This window comes from Chelmon rostratus, chromosome 22, assembly GCF_017976325.1.
Source record: "Chelmon rostratus isolate fCheRos1 chromosome 22, fCheRos1.pri, whole genome shotgun sequence".
NCBI lineage: Eukaryota > Metazoa > Chordata > Actinopteri > Chaetodontiformes > Chaetodontidae > Chelmon > Chelmon rostratus.
Window position 1 is genome coordinate 10,916,245 of NC_055679.1, and position 17,314 is coordinate 10,933,558.

General features: G+C 43.3%; 1 protein-coding gene and 2 non-coding genes across 4 annotated transcripts in view; all 3 read right to left on the reverse strand.

The window, feature by feature from the left end:
- The window catches only part of wnt5b (wingless-type MMTV integration site family, member 5b), an 82,278-nt gene that overhangs the window by 45,846 nt on the left and 19,118 nt on the right, over positions 1-17,314 (reverse strand). The window lies entirely within an intron of this gene.
- On the reverse strand, positions 12,798-12,872 carry trnak-cuu. Its single transcript has one exon. It is a non-coding gene; the product is annotated as a tRNA-Lys (tRNA).
- On the reverse strand, positions 16,041-16,151 carry trnal-caa. Its single transcript has 2 exons — positions 16,114-16,151; positions 16,041-16,086 (listed from the first exon to the last, which is right to left on the reverse strand). It is a non-coding gene; the product is annotated as a tRNA-Leu (tRNA).

Sequence of the window (17,314 nt, forward strand, 5' to 3'; positions counted from 1 at the left end):
TCTTTCTTTCTTTCTTTCTTTCTTTCCTTCTTTCTTTCTCTTTTCTTCTCCCTCTCCCCTGCATTTGTGTATCTTGTGATTTTTGGCTTTCTCTGTCTCTCATGTCTTTTGCCTACACAGGGATCCACACATACATTAAAAAATGTTTGTGTTCTACAACATCATTCAGATGTGTAAATGTATTTATAGCTGGTTAGAAAACTTCATACTGGCTCTTAACCAAGGTTTTCACACAGGCCATGTCCACATTGAAGCAGATAACCTTAAAAAAAAATACAGATTACAAGTGAAATCAACTTGTTCTCACCAATGTTTTGGCCAATTTTTGAACAATTTCAGGTAGGACAGAAGCAGCCTGGTTACTCTGCTGAGTCTCACACTACACCTGCACTAAGCTGGTTTAAGACCCTGATACACTTCAAAATGGATTGAGGATGTGCACTGGGTGGAAGTATTGACACATGTGGTCCATCCATACAGCCCACCCGGTCATAAACTTTGGGCTGCACGTCTGCATGCAGCGTGCACAGATCGTCGCAGACATGGACAGGTGACAAAATTTACAATTCAGTGCTGAGTCCATCGATAAAACCACTATTTTATGCTGGCAAAGTCGCCAGACAATATAAACACAGGTTAATAACAGCACCTGTGTTGTGTGACTGGCTGTAGTGGAATACAAAATGAGTGGTCAGTGAGACAGCTGCTTGAAACACACCACACGGGACGATGTCTGCGCAGACTAAGGTCATTATTTAGGAAAAGCCTCCCTTGTCTCTTCTTTTTGAGAGGGACTCTTCCAGGGTTTGAAAGCAGAAGGGAAAGATGTGTCTTTTTAATTCTAAAAAGTCGTCTGGACATGAGTGATGCTCCTCGTGTCATTACAACTTGCTTCCCAGTCATCTGTCCAAGCGACATGGAAGCTTTTTAAAAGGTATTTCAGCCTAAAATTGTGTTTGAAGGTTGATTTCATGCTGCAATGTTCCCTTTCCCGCACACAAATGCATCCCATCAAATCACATGCCAAGAAAGACATTCAATTTGCTGTACCCAAAGTATGTAACCATCCAGTTTATAACACATCCAGAAGTCTAATGCAGACTATCCTGGTGAATCCACCCCACAAGCAAACCTATATTAACAGTTCAAGAGTAGAATCGAATTTCTCTCCTCTCTGAAACATTGAGTTCTGGTAAAATATGTTTCTGTCTACTCCTTCGCTGCTGGTCTCTTGGCTGTATATCTACTTCTTCTCCTTCTACACTCTCTCTCCTCCTCCTACTGTCACACACACACATACACCGGGCAGCATGGCCACACACCATGTGTACGAGCCAGATTTGGCTCCATCCTCATGTCTGCCATACGGTTGATTCCTCCCCGCTGTGCACACCCTGCAGGCCAAACACACAGTACTCTGTGTGTGTGTGTGTGTGTGTGTGTGTTGCTGCACTTAAATATATATCAGGGGTAGTGGTTGCCTAAAGGTGAAAGTTGTGTGGTTTTCACTGGAAGGCAGCCGAACGAATGAATGAAAACCATTCTCCATTACCTCGTCAGCCACCGTCACCGCGCCCTTGAGCAAGGCACTTAAGCTGCTGCTGCATCAGCACAGCAAAACAGCCTATATGTGAATGCAGGAGCAAAAATACATCTGAAGCAGAAACCTGGTTTATTACTGCTTGAGTTGGATTTTTCATTTCTATGTGTGCATAGGTTACTAAACAGGAGTTCACTTAATAATTTGACAGTTTTTTCCTCTTGGGGGTTTGTTTTAAACATGTATGATAGAAATATGAGGCGCAACGTGTTGCAAACAAGAAATATCCTATAAAATCAGACTTAATTCATGTAAGTTAACAAAAATTCTGCATTTTAAGTGTGTGTGCAAATGTGTTTATCTGTCAAAAAGTGTCAGTATGGAGAGATTGCACACTTTTTGGTCATATCTGATTGAGTATTGGATTGTGTGTGTAGTAGCCTGAGCTGTTGCCCGTATGCAGAAATGTAAAGGCTCACCGTGTTTACATCCACTGTTGATGTAGCGCAGTTCCATGTATTGTACATGTGAATGTAAAGCGTGTAATACCGCAACATATCTCATGTCAGTAAGAACAGGGGAAGCTTGGTGTGTTTCTGCATGCGTGTCCATGTCCGTGTCATCGCATGCTGCCTGCATGAGAACATGCATGTCATTTAATTGTACGTGCATATGTGTGTTTGTGTGTGTGTGTTGTGTCTGCTGCCAGCGAACACACATTGAGTGCTTGTGTGTGAGAGCGTCTTGGCTCGTGGTGGTTTTGTCAGGGCATGAAAATCATTTATTCATGTTTCATTGTGCATGTGTGTGTGTTTGTGTGTGTGTGTGTGTGTTTGTGTGTTTGTGTGTGTGTGTGTGTCTCGCATGCATGCTCTAATAGACGCTCTTTGCTTCCATGTGTAGCTAAATGTTAGGCTATCATGTCTGTATCTCTGAATACTAAATTGTCTGTTTATGTTCTCCTTGCTCATCTCTTTCCTAACCCGCTTTTTTTTTTAAACCCCATCTCCTCTAAATATCTGTGCCTCCTCATCTTTTCCCTCTCACGACTCCTATGCGTGGAGGTTAACCCACCACGCAGCATTTCTCACTCTGTGCGAGTGGGCCCGTGTGTGTGTGTGTGTGAAGGAGGTTTTTTAAAAATGCATATATTCTATAAGAGGGAGGAGGAAACAGAGCGTGGTGAAAAGAAAAATACAGCCTCTGTGTGTGTTGTGTCAGTTGAGTTGACATCTGATCTTGCTGAGTATGGTAAAGAAGAAAGTGCTGAAAGTAGTCTGTGTGTGGGGGGGATCCTGTGTGTGTGTCTGTGTGTGTGTGTGTGTTTTGTGGCCTGTAAGTGTCCTCATTTCTGTGTGGGTGGTAAGAGGAGGGAGTAAGGGAATAGGGTGTGTGTGAGTGCACTTAGTTTAAGTGTCAGCATGCCTTCGTTTGTGTGTGTGTGTGTGTGTGTGACAAGCAGGGAGAAGAGAGGGGGAGTCGAAGTGAAACAGAGGCTGAGAGATGGATGGCATGCAGGGAGGGAGATGAGGGAGGGACGGAGGCGAAGAGGAATGAAGGAGGGGGAAACGAGGAGAAAAATGTGAGTAATTGGGAAGAAAGAGAAAAGATGGAAGTAAGTCAGGGCAGAAAGAGGCACTTTAAAGCCTGTTTTTCTTCTTCTCTTTCTTTCTTATTCTAGTTTATGTTTCAGTATTCTTCACTCCGGCATAAATGTTATATGAGCGGCGTATGTTATGAACGAATGTTAAATCAAAACTCTCTCCTCTCTCCCCTCTCCGTTCCTCCTTCTCTTGCTTTGTCAGTAGCTGTCTCTCCGGAGCCTTTCTGACAAATAGGCCAGTTTGATCAACCTCACACATGCACACGCACACATTTGCACGTGACCGCCGGCTTTGCTAGACTTCATCTACAAGCAGCGAAAGTCCTTTACCTCCTTCTTCATCCTCAGCGTCCTTGTGTGTGTTTTATGCTTCATGTTTTGTGTCCTTGGTGCACAGTTACATCAATAGGGAAGCGTCTCCCTGAACGAAATCTATCAATATTTCATTCCATAACTGCTGAAAATGCAAGATCGACAAGCGGGGGGGGGGAGAAAAAAGGGCGAGGGGAGAGGAGCTCGGCTGTGACGAGCGAGTCATAACAACTGAATACAGATCCAAAAGTAGAGATGGGAGACAGAGCAGGTTGGGCATCTTTACTTTGTGAAAGGGCAAGTGAGTTGTAGAGTCATTAGATTCTGGGGGGTTTAAGGCAGGGGAGAGTCAGAAAGGTGGGCAGTGGGTCAGTCTGAACAGGTAAAGGCAGGTAAGAAACAAAACAACCAATGTCCTGTTTTCACCCTAGAAACTTTTCCAGGAGCCCAAAAACTTTGTAGGAACTCAAGGAGTTCCTTAATTCTGATTGCTGGGATCAGGGTCCAGTTTTGGTTCCCTGGTTGTACTTCATGCACCATAAAAAGCTCCTGCTGAAACAGTCCAGGAGCTATTAGGCTGCAGCTTGCAGCAGTGGCTTATGCTGACTGGTCAAACACAAGACTGCCAAAGTATTCAGTGAAAAAAGTATCAGAGTGAAAACAAGCACTGGTTGTTGCTAGTATCAATATTCAGACTAAGGAAGGGAATTCCCTGTAAAATACTGTGTTTTGTAGCTGATTAGGCTCAACAAGAGTAAGGTTAAAAGAGTCGACTAACAAGAGAGCAAGAAAGTGAGCAAAATTAAACTTAATTTGCTATTTTTTCAATGCAGTTCTGTACTAAAGCAGAATATTAACCAGGAAAAATCAGTTTGATTTTCTGGCATTTTAAACTCCATTTAAAAACTTACAAAGAACATCACATTGTGTCACAAACAAAGTTGTCACTTCCAATCCATCATTAGTCTAATTAGCCTAATCCTCACAGCCCCTCAATTGTGCTGGGGAAGCACAAAAGGGACGTTTGCTTCTTTGGGCTTAGCCAGTAGGACTCAGTATGCTTGAAATGAAGTGTTTAACAGTATCTGAAACCCCGTCCTCCCACTTTTCTCTGACGGTGGACCCAGAGGTGGCTGCGTTTGACACAACTTTCTCAAGGTGGAGGTGAGAAAGCGGGATTTGATTTTTAGGACTGCCATTTGTATGATTCACCGAGTCTTGGCACTCTGAAAGAAGACAGCTTTTCACCCTGACTTCATGTCTGTTCATTCAGGACAGGTACAAACACTTTTGCCTTTAGATGTGCTCAAACAATACATCTTATTACTCAAAGAGTTAACGGGAATCCTGCAGCAAAGACCTGCAGTGGTGGTTTCGAGTTTAGAGTCACTTCACTTTGTGATATAAAGGGACTGTGGCCCATGCACATACTTTATTTGAGTTTCCACTGGTGCATTTTCTTTAACAAACATTTTGAAGTATTGCTTTAGAAAAGGTTGATGGACGTGGTAGAATAAAAAATGTCACATACGTTTTTTTACGCTTGCTTAGGGTGATTTTTGCCTTTCTAAGAAAATAATTAATATGCTTAATGGGAGACGGAAACACCTTTTTTTCTCTGACATGGAGGTAATTTAACTCACATGACTGATCGGCTGTTTCCGCCCCAAGAGGAGAAGAAGAAGAACATTAAAATGTCTCCTCATCCCTCTACACGGATTTAAAGTAAACTTTTTCACATTAACACACGAAACGAACAAAAAGTTATATTTCCACTGTGTTTTCTACGTTTTTTTAATCACTGTTGAGCTTCAACTGGCGCTCTTTGAACGCTGGAGAATTGGCGCCCCCTACTGTCTATCTCTGTGAACCAACTCCTATTATTCGCACAACGATGGAAAGAAGCGTTAAAAAAATGCATTGCATCTGGATGGAAGCCCAGCTTTTATCAGACACCTGAGGAGAAACACCAGCCGGCCAGTCACAGGTCTTGTTGTTTACATCGTAGCCTATGGTGTAGCCTTGAAGCACACGCATGTAGCGCCGGCTACGCTGCAGCTCCTTAGCGCACAACCATAAATCAACCTCATGTGTCCTGTATTTCTACAGGGGCTGTTGGGGGGATGAGGAGCAGCTGTGACTGGGCCAGGCTGATATGGGAACTCTGAGGAGACAAGTGATGGGCAGAACACAAGATGCTGGTATGCAGGATAGCAGGAATTTAACAGCGTTTCTCTGAGAAAGATGAAGAAGGGCAAGATGCAACAGCTGTCTGTCCCACCTACATGAGGATCTTGTTGGGATATGATTATCTATTAATCAGATAATACAGATCGTCTTTCTGTCTGTCCTCCTCCTTCTCCTCAGCTAAACAAAGGCTAAAAACAAAGAGAAAAGGAAAACATAAAACACATAGAGAACAGCTCTGTGTTAAGGAGGTGAGATTTAATGTTAATACATCCACTGAACATCCCATAGTCTGTGTTACTATGGTGCTGACACAGGACTTCAATTAAAGCTCAGACTCAGCGGCCACACACACAGCCATAGTGCAGACAGGCCTATTGATTTTTGTGGTAACACTGTCCTGTCACCACATACAGTGCAGTCTACCTCTGTGACCTCCCCTCTCTCACCCACCTCCTCTCCTCCCATACATGTGTAAATGTGACACTTGACACCTCTCACCTCCCCCTCACCTCTCTGCTCCCCTTTTCTTAGCATCTCTCATTACTATCTCCACTCCCCCGTCCCCTGCTGCTTATACCTTCTCCTCTTCCTCAGATGCTCATTTCAGCTCCACCTCCTTCTCTTTATCCTGCCTTTTCCTCACACTCTTCCCTTCCTTCCCTTCCTTCCCTTCGTCCCTGCACCTTTTCCTTTTTTCCCCCTCCACAAAGGATTGTTGTCAGGATGAGAGAGACAGTGATTGGAGACATGGAGGTGGGGGTGGTTGGGGGAATGGCCTTGTTTTGCCAGTGCTGCACAGGCAACACACATTAAACCCCCCCCCACATATAACACACAGGCAGCTACATATGCAGATGAAAAAGGACAAATAAGAGAATGTCTCACCAATCCCCAGAGAGCGAGGTAGAGGAAGAAACAGAGATTTCCTGCTGTGTTTAGAAGCTTTGGCAATACTGCTCAACAGACATGCCAATACGTGGACAGAAAAGAACAAGAGGGAAAGACAAGAGGAAAACACAGACGTGGAGAGGAACAAAGACAGAGCAAAAAGAGAAAAAGGGTAAAAAACATGCACAAGCTCCAATAACCTTAAAGATTGATTACAACCCCTGGGTTATACTTATGTCTCAGTATATTCTAAGATTGTCAGTTAATGGTATTTGGTATGGTATGAAAGCATTGCCTAAGAGTACACATTTTGCATACTGTGTGTTTCAATGCATGCAACCATGCAGAACCATGCAGAAAGAGCCTGAAATTGGTGATTACATGTTTTCAAGCTCGCTGGTTTATCCTTTAGCAGCATAAAAAGTCGATTAACTGTAGTAAGTCTTTGATTTATATTTCTATTTTCAGGAATGTAGAAGGAAATAGAAAGGTAGGCAGACAAGGAGCTTCATTCACTGTGACAGATAATGTACATTCAATTATTAAACCACATTAGCGAATATCTGTGATTCCCAACAATTCTGGCTTGTAACCCCTTAATGATAAGTCATGTCTACTTGTGAGCCTCTATCACAGGGTGCTTTTCCATGGGCTGTGAGCCATTCAGTGGAAGAGTAATATTTCCCTTCTCATATTGTTTAATTTGAATAATTTCTAGAGGCCTGAAGAGGTAAAACTTTATAGCATTTCACAAGAAATGCCAAAAAAGTTAAGAAAAGCCCCACAAAAAATAGAAATCTGTCTATTTCCTACCCTGTTAACCATCTGGTCCTGACTCCTGGATGGGAACCACCGCATTACATAAAAACTACCAAATTACAATTCTTTGTAAATGGCTTTTCTAATTCTTTAATATCCACTTTTATGCAGACGACACAACTTTGTATGCTCCAGGTTCTAGACTGTCATTTAAGATTTAAATTAAACTAGAATTTAAAAATCTAACTGTTTTCTGAATAGAATCAGAGTTGCCTAAAGTTTAAATATATTGTTCACTCAACTTTCATGAGATTTTTGTATGGTCTTGCTGCCCCATAATTATTCCGGAAGTCAGATTCAGTGAATCACAGGCCTTCTGCTTTCTTTCTCTTTATCAAAAAGTTAGATGGACTTCATCATCTCATGATATTCATCTCTAAAGCTCAGCTGTCAAAGCTTTCAAACTGCATGTCTTAAAAGTTTAGAATGACGAACATTGTTCCACAGTGTGTGACCATATCCCACGGCCTCGAATGTTCAAGAATGTGCTTTCAACATTTCAGCCAAAATGAATGAGAAGCTGTAAAAGTGGTCAGGATAATGAGAAGTTTGAACATCTAGAGTTTCATGACAAGTGTGCAACTCCATCTGCTGATGAAAGACCGCGTGATACGGGTGAAAGCTCTGGAACGAGCAAGTAAGTGAACTTGCTATTATTTTGTCAGCTGCTGTTTCCAAAGTTTCAAAACTCAACTTTGTATTTATTTTTTCTTCTATGCTGGTCATGTGATAGTCTGACTGTAAATGTTTTTCACTTGGAAAGAGGATCTTGGTCTCAGATCTGATTCTTAACTGATTCAATAAAGTCAGTAAACTAAAACTAACCTAACTGTTTTCGTGCAGGTTTAGAAGATCTTGTCCACATAGAACCGACATGTGCTCATGTGCACTATAACACCACGTCTCTATACCTCTGTAAACCCTTGGGTCAATCAAGTAACTGAAATGTGAGTCAAAGAAGGAGGGAGAGAACAAGAGTGAGAGAGCAAACAAGGATATGTGAGTGGGCAGAGACAAGATTGTAAATGCTGATGTGCTGCACATGAAGAGATCTCAGGTTGAATGTGCTGAAATCTGAAGAAGGTGCAAGAGGTATGTAGCTGCAGAAATATCACAGGCACACATGCACACACACACACACACACACACACACACACACACACACACACTTCACCTTAGTATCGACCACCCATACAGAAAACACACACACGCTCACTCACACATGCCTCCTGTCTCTCTGTGACGACGCTATTCATATTTAAAGAGTTGGTCTTTTAAGTGAACACAGCATAGAATAGAAGATCTCTCTCTCTCTCTCTCTCTCACACACACAGAAAGGCAGACCGTCTCTACAGGCAGGTTTTCTCTCAAAAAGCTTAACCCTGATCACATTACCGCTTAACTTACTACAGTAACATAGCTAGTTTCGCATGGTAATTTCATGCAATACTTACATTATACTAAAAGAGACATAAAAACAACATTGACATAATGTCTTTAATTTCTTTGCATTAATGTTTTCACTGGTCAAGCTTGACATAATGCAGCACTGGCTCTTTCCCGCTTTTGATCAGCGCTGCTTGATTAAAATAAATCCTGAAAGACCGTTAACGGCATGACTCACTCTGGCAATAAGCTTTAAACAAACCATGTAAACGGAAATACAAGCAAGCTAGGGACGAGACATTTGTGGTGCTTTTAAATAATGTCCAAATGGAGAAATAGGCCACGTGCTGTCGATGAGTGATGGATGAATGAATGAGTCGAGAAGAGAAGAGGAAAACCATCAGTCGTATTAATATCTGTAACAGATCTGAGTGCCTGGTGAAAAAGTCACTTAGCACATCTGGATCTTTTGAGTGTCTGGAGGAGTGAAAGTGAAGGAGGGAGTGAATTAGAGGAGTGCTTTGCAGCGCCCTTAGGTCTCCAAGATCCCTCACTCCTCCTCTTCCTCCTCCAACTCTCTTTCTCTCCTTTTCTCCTACGAGCCAGAGGAAAACTCCTCCATTCCCTACATTCCTCTCACATTCCAGCTCTGGGTTTACCTTCTTTACCTTTCTCTCTACATCAACATCACCACCTCCTCCTCTTTCTCCCCATGGCTGTCTGCCTCCACCTCCCTTCTTCTCTTCCCTTTCTCTCTCTGGATCTCTCTCTCTTTCCCCCTCTCTCGTTCTCAGTATCTCCCCTCCCCCCCTCACTCTTTCCCAGCATGCTCCAGTGGGTCAGTGGAGGCAGGGGGCTCGCCTGAACCCTCCACCCCCAGCAGGGGCCCTCCAGCTCAGCCTTGCTGGCTGGCAGGCTCCCTGGCACACCTCCAGCGTGCACGCACACACACACACATACACACACACACACACACACACAGCCTTTTCACTCTCTGCTTCCTTGCTGTATCTTCCTGGCTTCTTTCTATCAGCCTCTCTTAACTTCTTATTTCTTCGTCCTCCCATTTTTGTTATCTGCTGCTATCATCTCAAGCTAAATTTGATGATGTGCATCTCTGCTGTTCAGCTCTGTCATTTACTATAAACAAGACCAGCTTATTTTCTTTATTAAAAGTGCTTTTGTTTAATTATTGCAACCTTGACAATCTAAAAAGCAAGAATGGTAAAAAAAAAACAAAAACATGGTAATAAAAGTTGCACAGTCACATGAGTTGGGTCTCTGGCTCCTTTCCCACATACATCATGTCGTGTAAATGCTTTTTTCATTGTTTTTTTTTTTGTGCAGACATTATATTGGAGCAGCAACCAGCTGTAGAGTATATTTTCCAAGTAAGACAGCCTGGGAATTTGCCAGCACAGGACCTAGTAAGATTTCTGTAAATCTTTCATCATGACTCTTGTGGGAATGAAAACTGTAACATTACACTCCACTACAGCATACAGATGCTTACAACATTTCTATTTTAGGGAGCCAGCGAGGTAACCTTGTCGCAAAGGGATTGAAAACCATTTGCAGTATAAAGGAACGTGCATCATGGTATGTTTGAGCAACATGGCGGCCAGGTGGATAAACAGGGCCTTTCACAGTCACCCCATCTCAAACCAGCCCCCGCAGGTGGGAGATTTTGTTCTGCAGTAGTTTCCACCACTATCATTAAACCAACAAATGAGGGAACGTCTTAAGAAGAATAATGTTCTCAATCCAGTAGAAATGTAGAGGCTTGGAATGTAAATGAAGGGAAAATGATTAATGACTTATAAAAGCTAACAATATATGTTATTCACAAATATTGTATATTATACATATTTTTATTTTATATAGTCAAAATTTCTTTTTGCTTGTAAAATACGTACATATATATATAATCTACTTTTTATTTTGTATTTCTTTTTGGAATTTTTTCTATCTCTGTTGCTATTTTTCTTCCAACTGCTACTACATGCTGCTGTAATGCCCAAATTTCCCTGGCTGGGGATAAATAAAGTTTTTTTAATCTTATCTTATGTTATATATTTGCATATAAGCTGTAGCTATTTGATTCACATGTCAACATGTGTTCATGCAAAACATGGTAGTTTGGTTTAAATAGGGTAAATGTGCTTAGTTGTTGTAATATACTGTATTTATGTATATGCACGAAGGAGGAGTGACACTCTACAATCACTTTGACACACACAAGTTAAAAAAAATGTTACAGTAAAGAGAGAAAACAAAAAGTTGAAAAATTTAGATTTAATTGTTTGATTCGCCGATGTGAGAACTGAAGAATTGATAAAGCTGCCAAAAAGTTCACATGAAACATATATGAGATTAGAGAGACAGAAAGAGAGAGAGAGCGAGACAGAGAGAGACTGACAGAGAGAGAGAGAGCGAGAAAGACAGAAACAGAGAGAGAGAGAAACAGAGAGAGAGAGAAGAGGAAAGACAGAGAGAAGGAGAGACAGAAACACTTAGAGAGCGAGAGACCAAGAGAGAGAGAAGGAGAGAGAGAGAGACAGAGAGAGACTAACAGACAGAGAGAGAGAAGGAGAGAGAGAAAGAGAGCAGGAGGGAGGGAAAGAGAGAGACACAGAGAGAGACAAACAGACAGAGAGAGAGAAAGAGAGCAGGAGGGAGGGAAAGAGAGAGACACAGAGAGAGACAAACAGACAGAGAGAGAGAGAAAGAGAGCAGGAGGGAGGGAAAGAGAGAGACACAGAGAGAGACAGAGAGAGACAGAGAGAGACAGAGAGAGACAAACAGACAGAGAGTGAGAGAAAGAGAGCAGGAGGGAGGGAAAGAGAGAGACAGAGAGAGAGAGAGAGAAGGAGAGAGAGAGGCCCTCAGTAATTTGGTATTTCCTTTTTAGACGGGGGGGGGGCTGACCAGTGCCCTCTTTTTCAGTATGAAGTATACACACACACACACACACACACACACACACACACACACACACACACACACAGCACCATTAATGACCCTTACATCCGGCCTTAGGCACTGTGGCCTCAGACAGAGAAGATAGATAGATATATATATAGATAGATATATAGATATATAGATAGATAGATAGATAGATAGATCGGTCAGAGGTGAGGTTTCACATCCCTGACACACACACACACACACACACACACACACTTACACACAAAAAGCTGTAGGAGTTCAACCGGAGGTTAGACCTTCAGGCTCCGCGGCTCAAAGAGAGAGAGACAGAGGGAGAGAATTCATAAGCAGCTGATTCAGCGCGCTGCTCACTGCTGTGATTACTGCAGACGCAGGAGAAACAGTGGAGGAGGACATTTTCAGGATAATTTCAAGAAGGAGACGACGGGTGTAAAATCTGGCAGTTTAGGGGGAGCCGGTTTTGACGCCGTTGACGCAAAGAAAGACCAGGAGGACGGAGTGAGCGATGACGACTCTTTTACAGCTCGAGCAACAGCTGAAGATGTTACTGTGTCTCCAGACTGTCTCTCCTACAACCACACACGGGGCCCTGACCTTGTAGATGGCAGCTGTTGACGTCACTCTGTGCCCCATCCAGAGCTACAACCTCCCCACTACACGCACACACACACACACACACACACACACACACACATACACACACACATACTGTACAAATCGGATTACACAGAATAAATCCAGGCCAAAACCAAAAACAACCTCTCATAACACTTACAGCATTAAAAGTCTATTTATCTATCCTCAATTAGATAAACATACCAAAGCACAATCCGATAAAGAAGCTGCTTGTGTGATGACAAAGTAAGTAGTGTTAGAAGCACAAGATGACACTCCGATAATGATGTACTTTTACTGCATAACATTTCTTCCCTTTCGCCCTGAACTCAACCTTTGTCCCCGTGTAGCTCGGTGCATTTCGACCGTTGCTCTGACGGGTTAGCCATCAACCTCTGCTATGGTTCCTTCTTGGTTCCAACACCGTTTTTCAGGGTCGTTATGAAACCGACCACATTGTCTGTTATTGTTTCCCACGTCATCTAAAAGCTGCTACGCCCAACGTGGGGCTCGAACCCACGACCCTGAGATTAAGAGTCTCATGCTCTACCGACTGCGCCAAAGCTGGGGAACAATAGTCTGTATGGCCGGGGGAAGAAGCGGAAAGAAGGGGAAGAAGGGGGAAGGAGGGGGGAAGAAGGGGGAAGGAGGAAAAGGAAGAAAAAGAGAGAAAAAAGGAGGAAATGAAGTGAAATGACAGTGATTATCGACTCTGTTGCCCGCCGGAAGTTATAGGAGTGAGTTTTTATGGTGATAGTTTGAGAAATACGTCCAAACGTGAATTTTTGCTGGCGTACAGTAGGGGGACTCTGGTTCCAAAGGTCGCCGGTTCAATCCCAACATGGACCATATCTCCACAAACCCAAACTCTTACAAAGTGTTATGAATCGTTCAAAAATCACTTAAAAATGAAACGCAAATAGGAACATGGGTTATTTTGAATAGCAACATTTGAGAACCACACATACACACATGTAACTTTGTGCGTTTTCTTTAGAAATAGATGCAATTTAAGGATACAATCTAATTAACAACTAATGGAATAAAGCACTGCAACAATGCAGCTGCCTTGTCTAGCTGACTGTACAATGTGGAACTACTTTTTGGTTCCTTTCTTGTTATTTCATTGTCTGCTTGAGTTTGCAAAAAGCTAAACTTTACCTGACTCCTGTTTTTACAGATATGTTTAGTAGAAATGATTTATTAGTCCTGCTGTAGAAATATACATTTTATTAGAAAATATACACCTTAATTCTCTCTCATGCACACAATTGTAACCATAACACACACACACACACACACAAAGAAATTAATGAAAGAAAATGTATAAATAAACTGAATACAAAGTATAATAATTAAAGCTAGAAAACACTGCTCTACAATATATATACTGCATATACTAAAACACAATATCGACAGACTTTGCCAGGAACACACAATATTTGTCAGTATATACAGTATGTTATTTCTGTAATGCTGACTTTCCTGAAATACCAGACCTGTTACATGGGATGATAATTAAATTATTACAGCAATGGGCTGATAGAAGAAGCAGGCTATGGGGCATGGCTGTACAGGTGGGAGAGGGACAGGAGCAGCAGGAATAGAGGCAGCAGGCAGGTTGACTCCCTGCAGCAGAATACTACATTTTTGCCTCGTCAGTCGCTTGTTGTGCCACCGTCTGATTCACATCAAACAACTGCAGAGTAGTGTTGTGCATGACCGTACCATTACCCAGGACCAGCTGCCTGATCTTGCTGTAGTCTCTGAGAATCTGAGTCCATCTTGTCAGAGGTTAACTGCCTGTTTTCTAGGGCTCTTAATGTTACAGAGTCTGACAAAGTTGGACTCTACGAGACGACAACAGTCTGGCCACTTGGCAGGGGATCCTGTTGATGCTCAGACACAACATGTCATGCTCTCCACACCTGGTTTAAATTCTTTTTTACAACACCTGAAGTGTCCTGTTGTCAGACACACGCAGTGCCATGCAGTGTATGCCACTCGCTGCTGGTGGCATACGCAGAAGGTTCTGCCACAGGGCTTTGATGGTGGTGGCCTGCTGGTTGCTCAGTGTTTGTCCAGTTTGAGTCCTCAGCCCCAGCAAATACTCTGCCAGGCTGTCCACTCGGTCCATCCCTGGGACACTGCGCTCATCTACACCCTGATAAATATAAGAGTACAGCAAAATCAAAAACACACAATATCACAGACAGACAAATAACACATCTGTCAGAGTGTAACTTCTCACAGCATCAGATTATTGTATTTCTGGATAAGAAAAATAACCTCATCATGATAACTGACCAGAGTAAACAGCAGGCGGCTGAAAAGAGGCCCCGCTTCCTCCCGAGCACCCTGACGCTGTAGATGTTGACACAGTGAAAAGGGTCCCCTGAGTGGCTGAAAGCAGTGAGGGGGGCTTCACTACCAGGGATGCAGCCTAACAGTCCTGGTTCATCTATGGAGGCCCTCCGGAGCCACAGCTGGAGATTCAGGCTGTTGCCTTCAGATGGTAACCACGTGATCAATAACTGTAGGTTAATTTGTTGTGTTTGGTCATTTAAAAGACATTCATTGTGTCACTATTTCCAGGATGATAATAATAATCATCATCATCATCATCATCATAAGCACAATAATGATATTAAGAAGAACTGCAAGAGAACATGCTCTAACATTATAACGTTACTGTAAGAACATTGAGGCTAATAAAACGTTAAGTTTATGTATTGTTCTTTGAGGAAAACCAGCATAAAGTCTAAATTTAACTTGACTGAAATCGCACGCTAATATGAGGGTTATAATTATGCGTCGCTCTATGTGATTTTATCTGAATCTACACAGACCAGGACAGTAATTAACAGCGACTCTCTCTGCACCGACGTGCACCAAGACAGTAACGTTATGCAACGGCATTAATGCCGATATAGCGCTCGTCATATAGCGTAACAGCGTAAAGAAGCTAGCTAGCTCGTCGTCAAAACCAAATAAGCGTAAAATAAGTTCGCCAGCAGCAGAAGCTCACCTCATTATGTCGGCGGATGAAACCTGAGAGCGGCAGAAGCGGACCGGGACACTTGAAGCGGCTTCAGCCGTAAACACCGCGGCCGGCTCCCGTTGCCGGGTTTATTTTCGTACTGGCCGGAAGCCGGCAGGGATTGGCCTCGGGGAAAGATGGAAATGGCGAGCCGCGATTGGCCGGGGGAAAAGATGGAAATGAGGCGCCGCGATTGGCCGTCGGCCGAAAGATGGAAATGGCGAGCCGCGATTGGCCGGGGGAAAAGATGGAAATGAGGCGCCGCGATTGGCCGCCGGCCGAAAGATGGAAATGAGGGCCCGCGATTGGCCGGGGGAAAAGATGGAAATGGCGAGCCGCGATTGGCCGTCCGGCGAAAGATGGAAATGGCGAGGCGCGATTGGCCCGCGAAAGATGGAAACGGGGAGAGGCGATTGGAGGAGGGGAGCCAGTCTGTCGGTCCCCGGGTAGAGCTAGCCGGGCTACACACACTGAAAAAAAAGGGTCCGATTTCGCAATCGCATTCACTCGCCTCAGCCTGAGTGAGTTGGATAGCATTTCTTTACTTGAACACATACAAAACGCATCAAACCAACAATGGGGAACCAGAATGTGAGAATGTCCTCGATATGACCAGAAATGATACGTTGTCAGAACAAGAGTTACTCATAGAGGAAAGGAGAGACAACTGCATGGATGAAACCTGCAGGTAAAAGTCATGTCAGGAGTGGGATTTGAACCCACGCCTCCATCTGGAGACCAGAAGTCCCTTTGCTCAGGAAGGAGTCAACCCTTGAGTCTGGCGCCTTAGACCGCTCGGCCATCCTGACAACTGAATGCCCATCAGTCTGGACTTCACCAGGTACATGTGAACACATGATATAGGCTTCCAGACTAATGGGAGACTTAAATAATGTACAACATTTGGCTTTTGCTTGTTCTGTGATGTTTAGTTCACTTGCCTTTTAAACTTGAACCATCATGTAGAGCTAGATAGCTCTATTAGAAATGTCAGCACCGTTAGCACCGTTAGCTCTGTTAGCATTAGCGCCATTAGCTCTATTAGCTAACGGCATTAGCTGTTAGGTCCATTAGCGTTAGCTCTGTTAGTAAAAGGAAACTTTGGATGATAATAGAGATGGGTCATTTCCATTAGATAATTTCTTTCTAAGCCTGTGTTTTCAATGAGAAATGCAAATGTAACTAGAAAATTCCGGCGCTGCCAAAATTTTGACAGTGGCACGAGGGGGCTGCTGGTGTTAACTTTACCACTATTTCTCAAGCCTGGTCCTTGAGTACCACTAGGAGAAAGTATGGCGAGGCAGCGGAAACTTGAAAAAGGCTGAAATTTGAGGAAATTTCCCATTCATTCCTTATGGGAAATTTTTCGCAGTTTTTTTGCGAATAACTTTGTGAATTATTAACGAATCCTGTCATAGCACACCATTCCTGATCGAGCGGCACGTTTTGATATATAGTTTGCAAGGGTTTTCTCAAAGCTGCGGGACTAGTTACGCACCGAGGGTCGCATTTCTTGCCCGACCCTCCTCGAACCTGGGATATGAAAAATAAGAAGAGAACGCGAGAGATAACAATAGCTCTTTGAGCTATAGAGGCAATTGGCTCGTGCCACTAATGAGAATTATCTCTCTTCTTCACACAACAGACAGGATTTTATTTCCTCATTGTGACCACTCTGCGTAAAGCTATTTATCTTTGACAGCTTTGAAGGGAAAGGGACTCTTGCTCAGCGGGCAGGCTTGAAGACAGGGAGTCAAGCAACCCTCCTCTGTGTCATCTAAAAGAGTCTCATGCTCTACCGACTGAGCTAGCCAGGCTACAGATGTTTAAAAAAAGGGTCTGATTTCGCAACCGCATTAACTCGCCTCAGCCTGAGAGCGTTGGAGGGTCGCATTACTTGCCCGACCCTCCTCGAACCTGGTTTGCTGATGTTGTGAACATGTCCCTCTTTCGGTTGTGGGCCTGGCTTAAC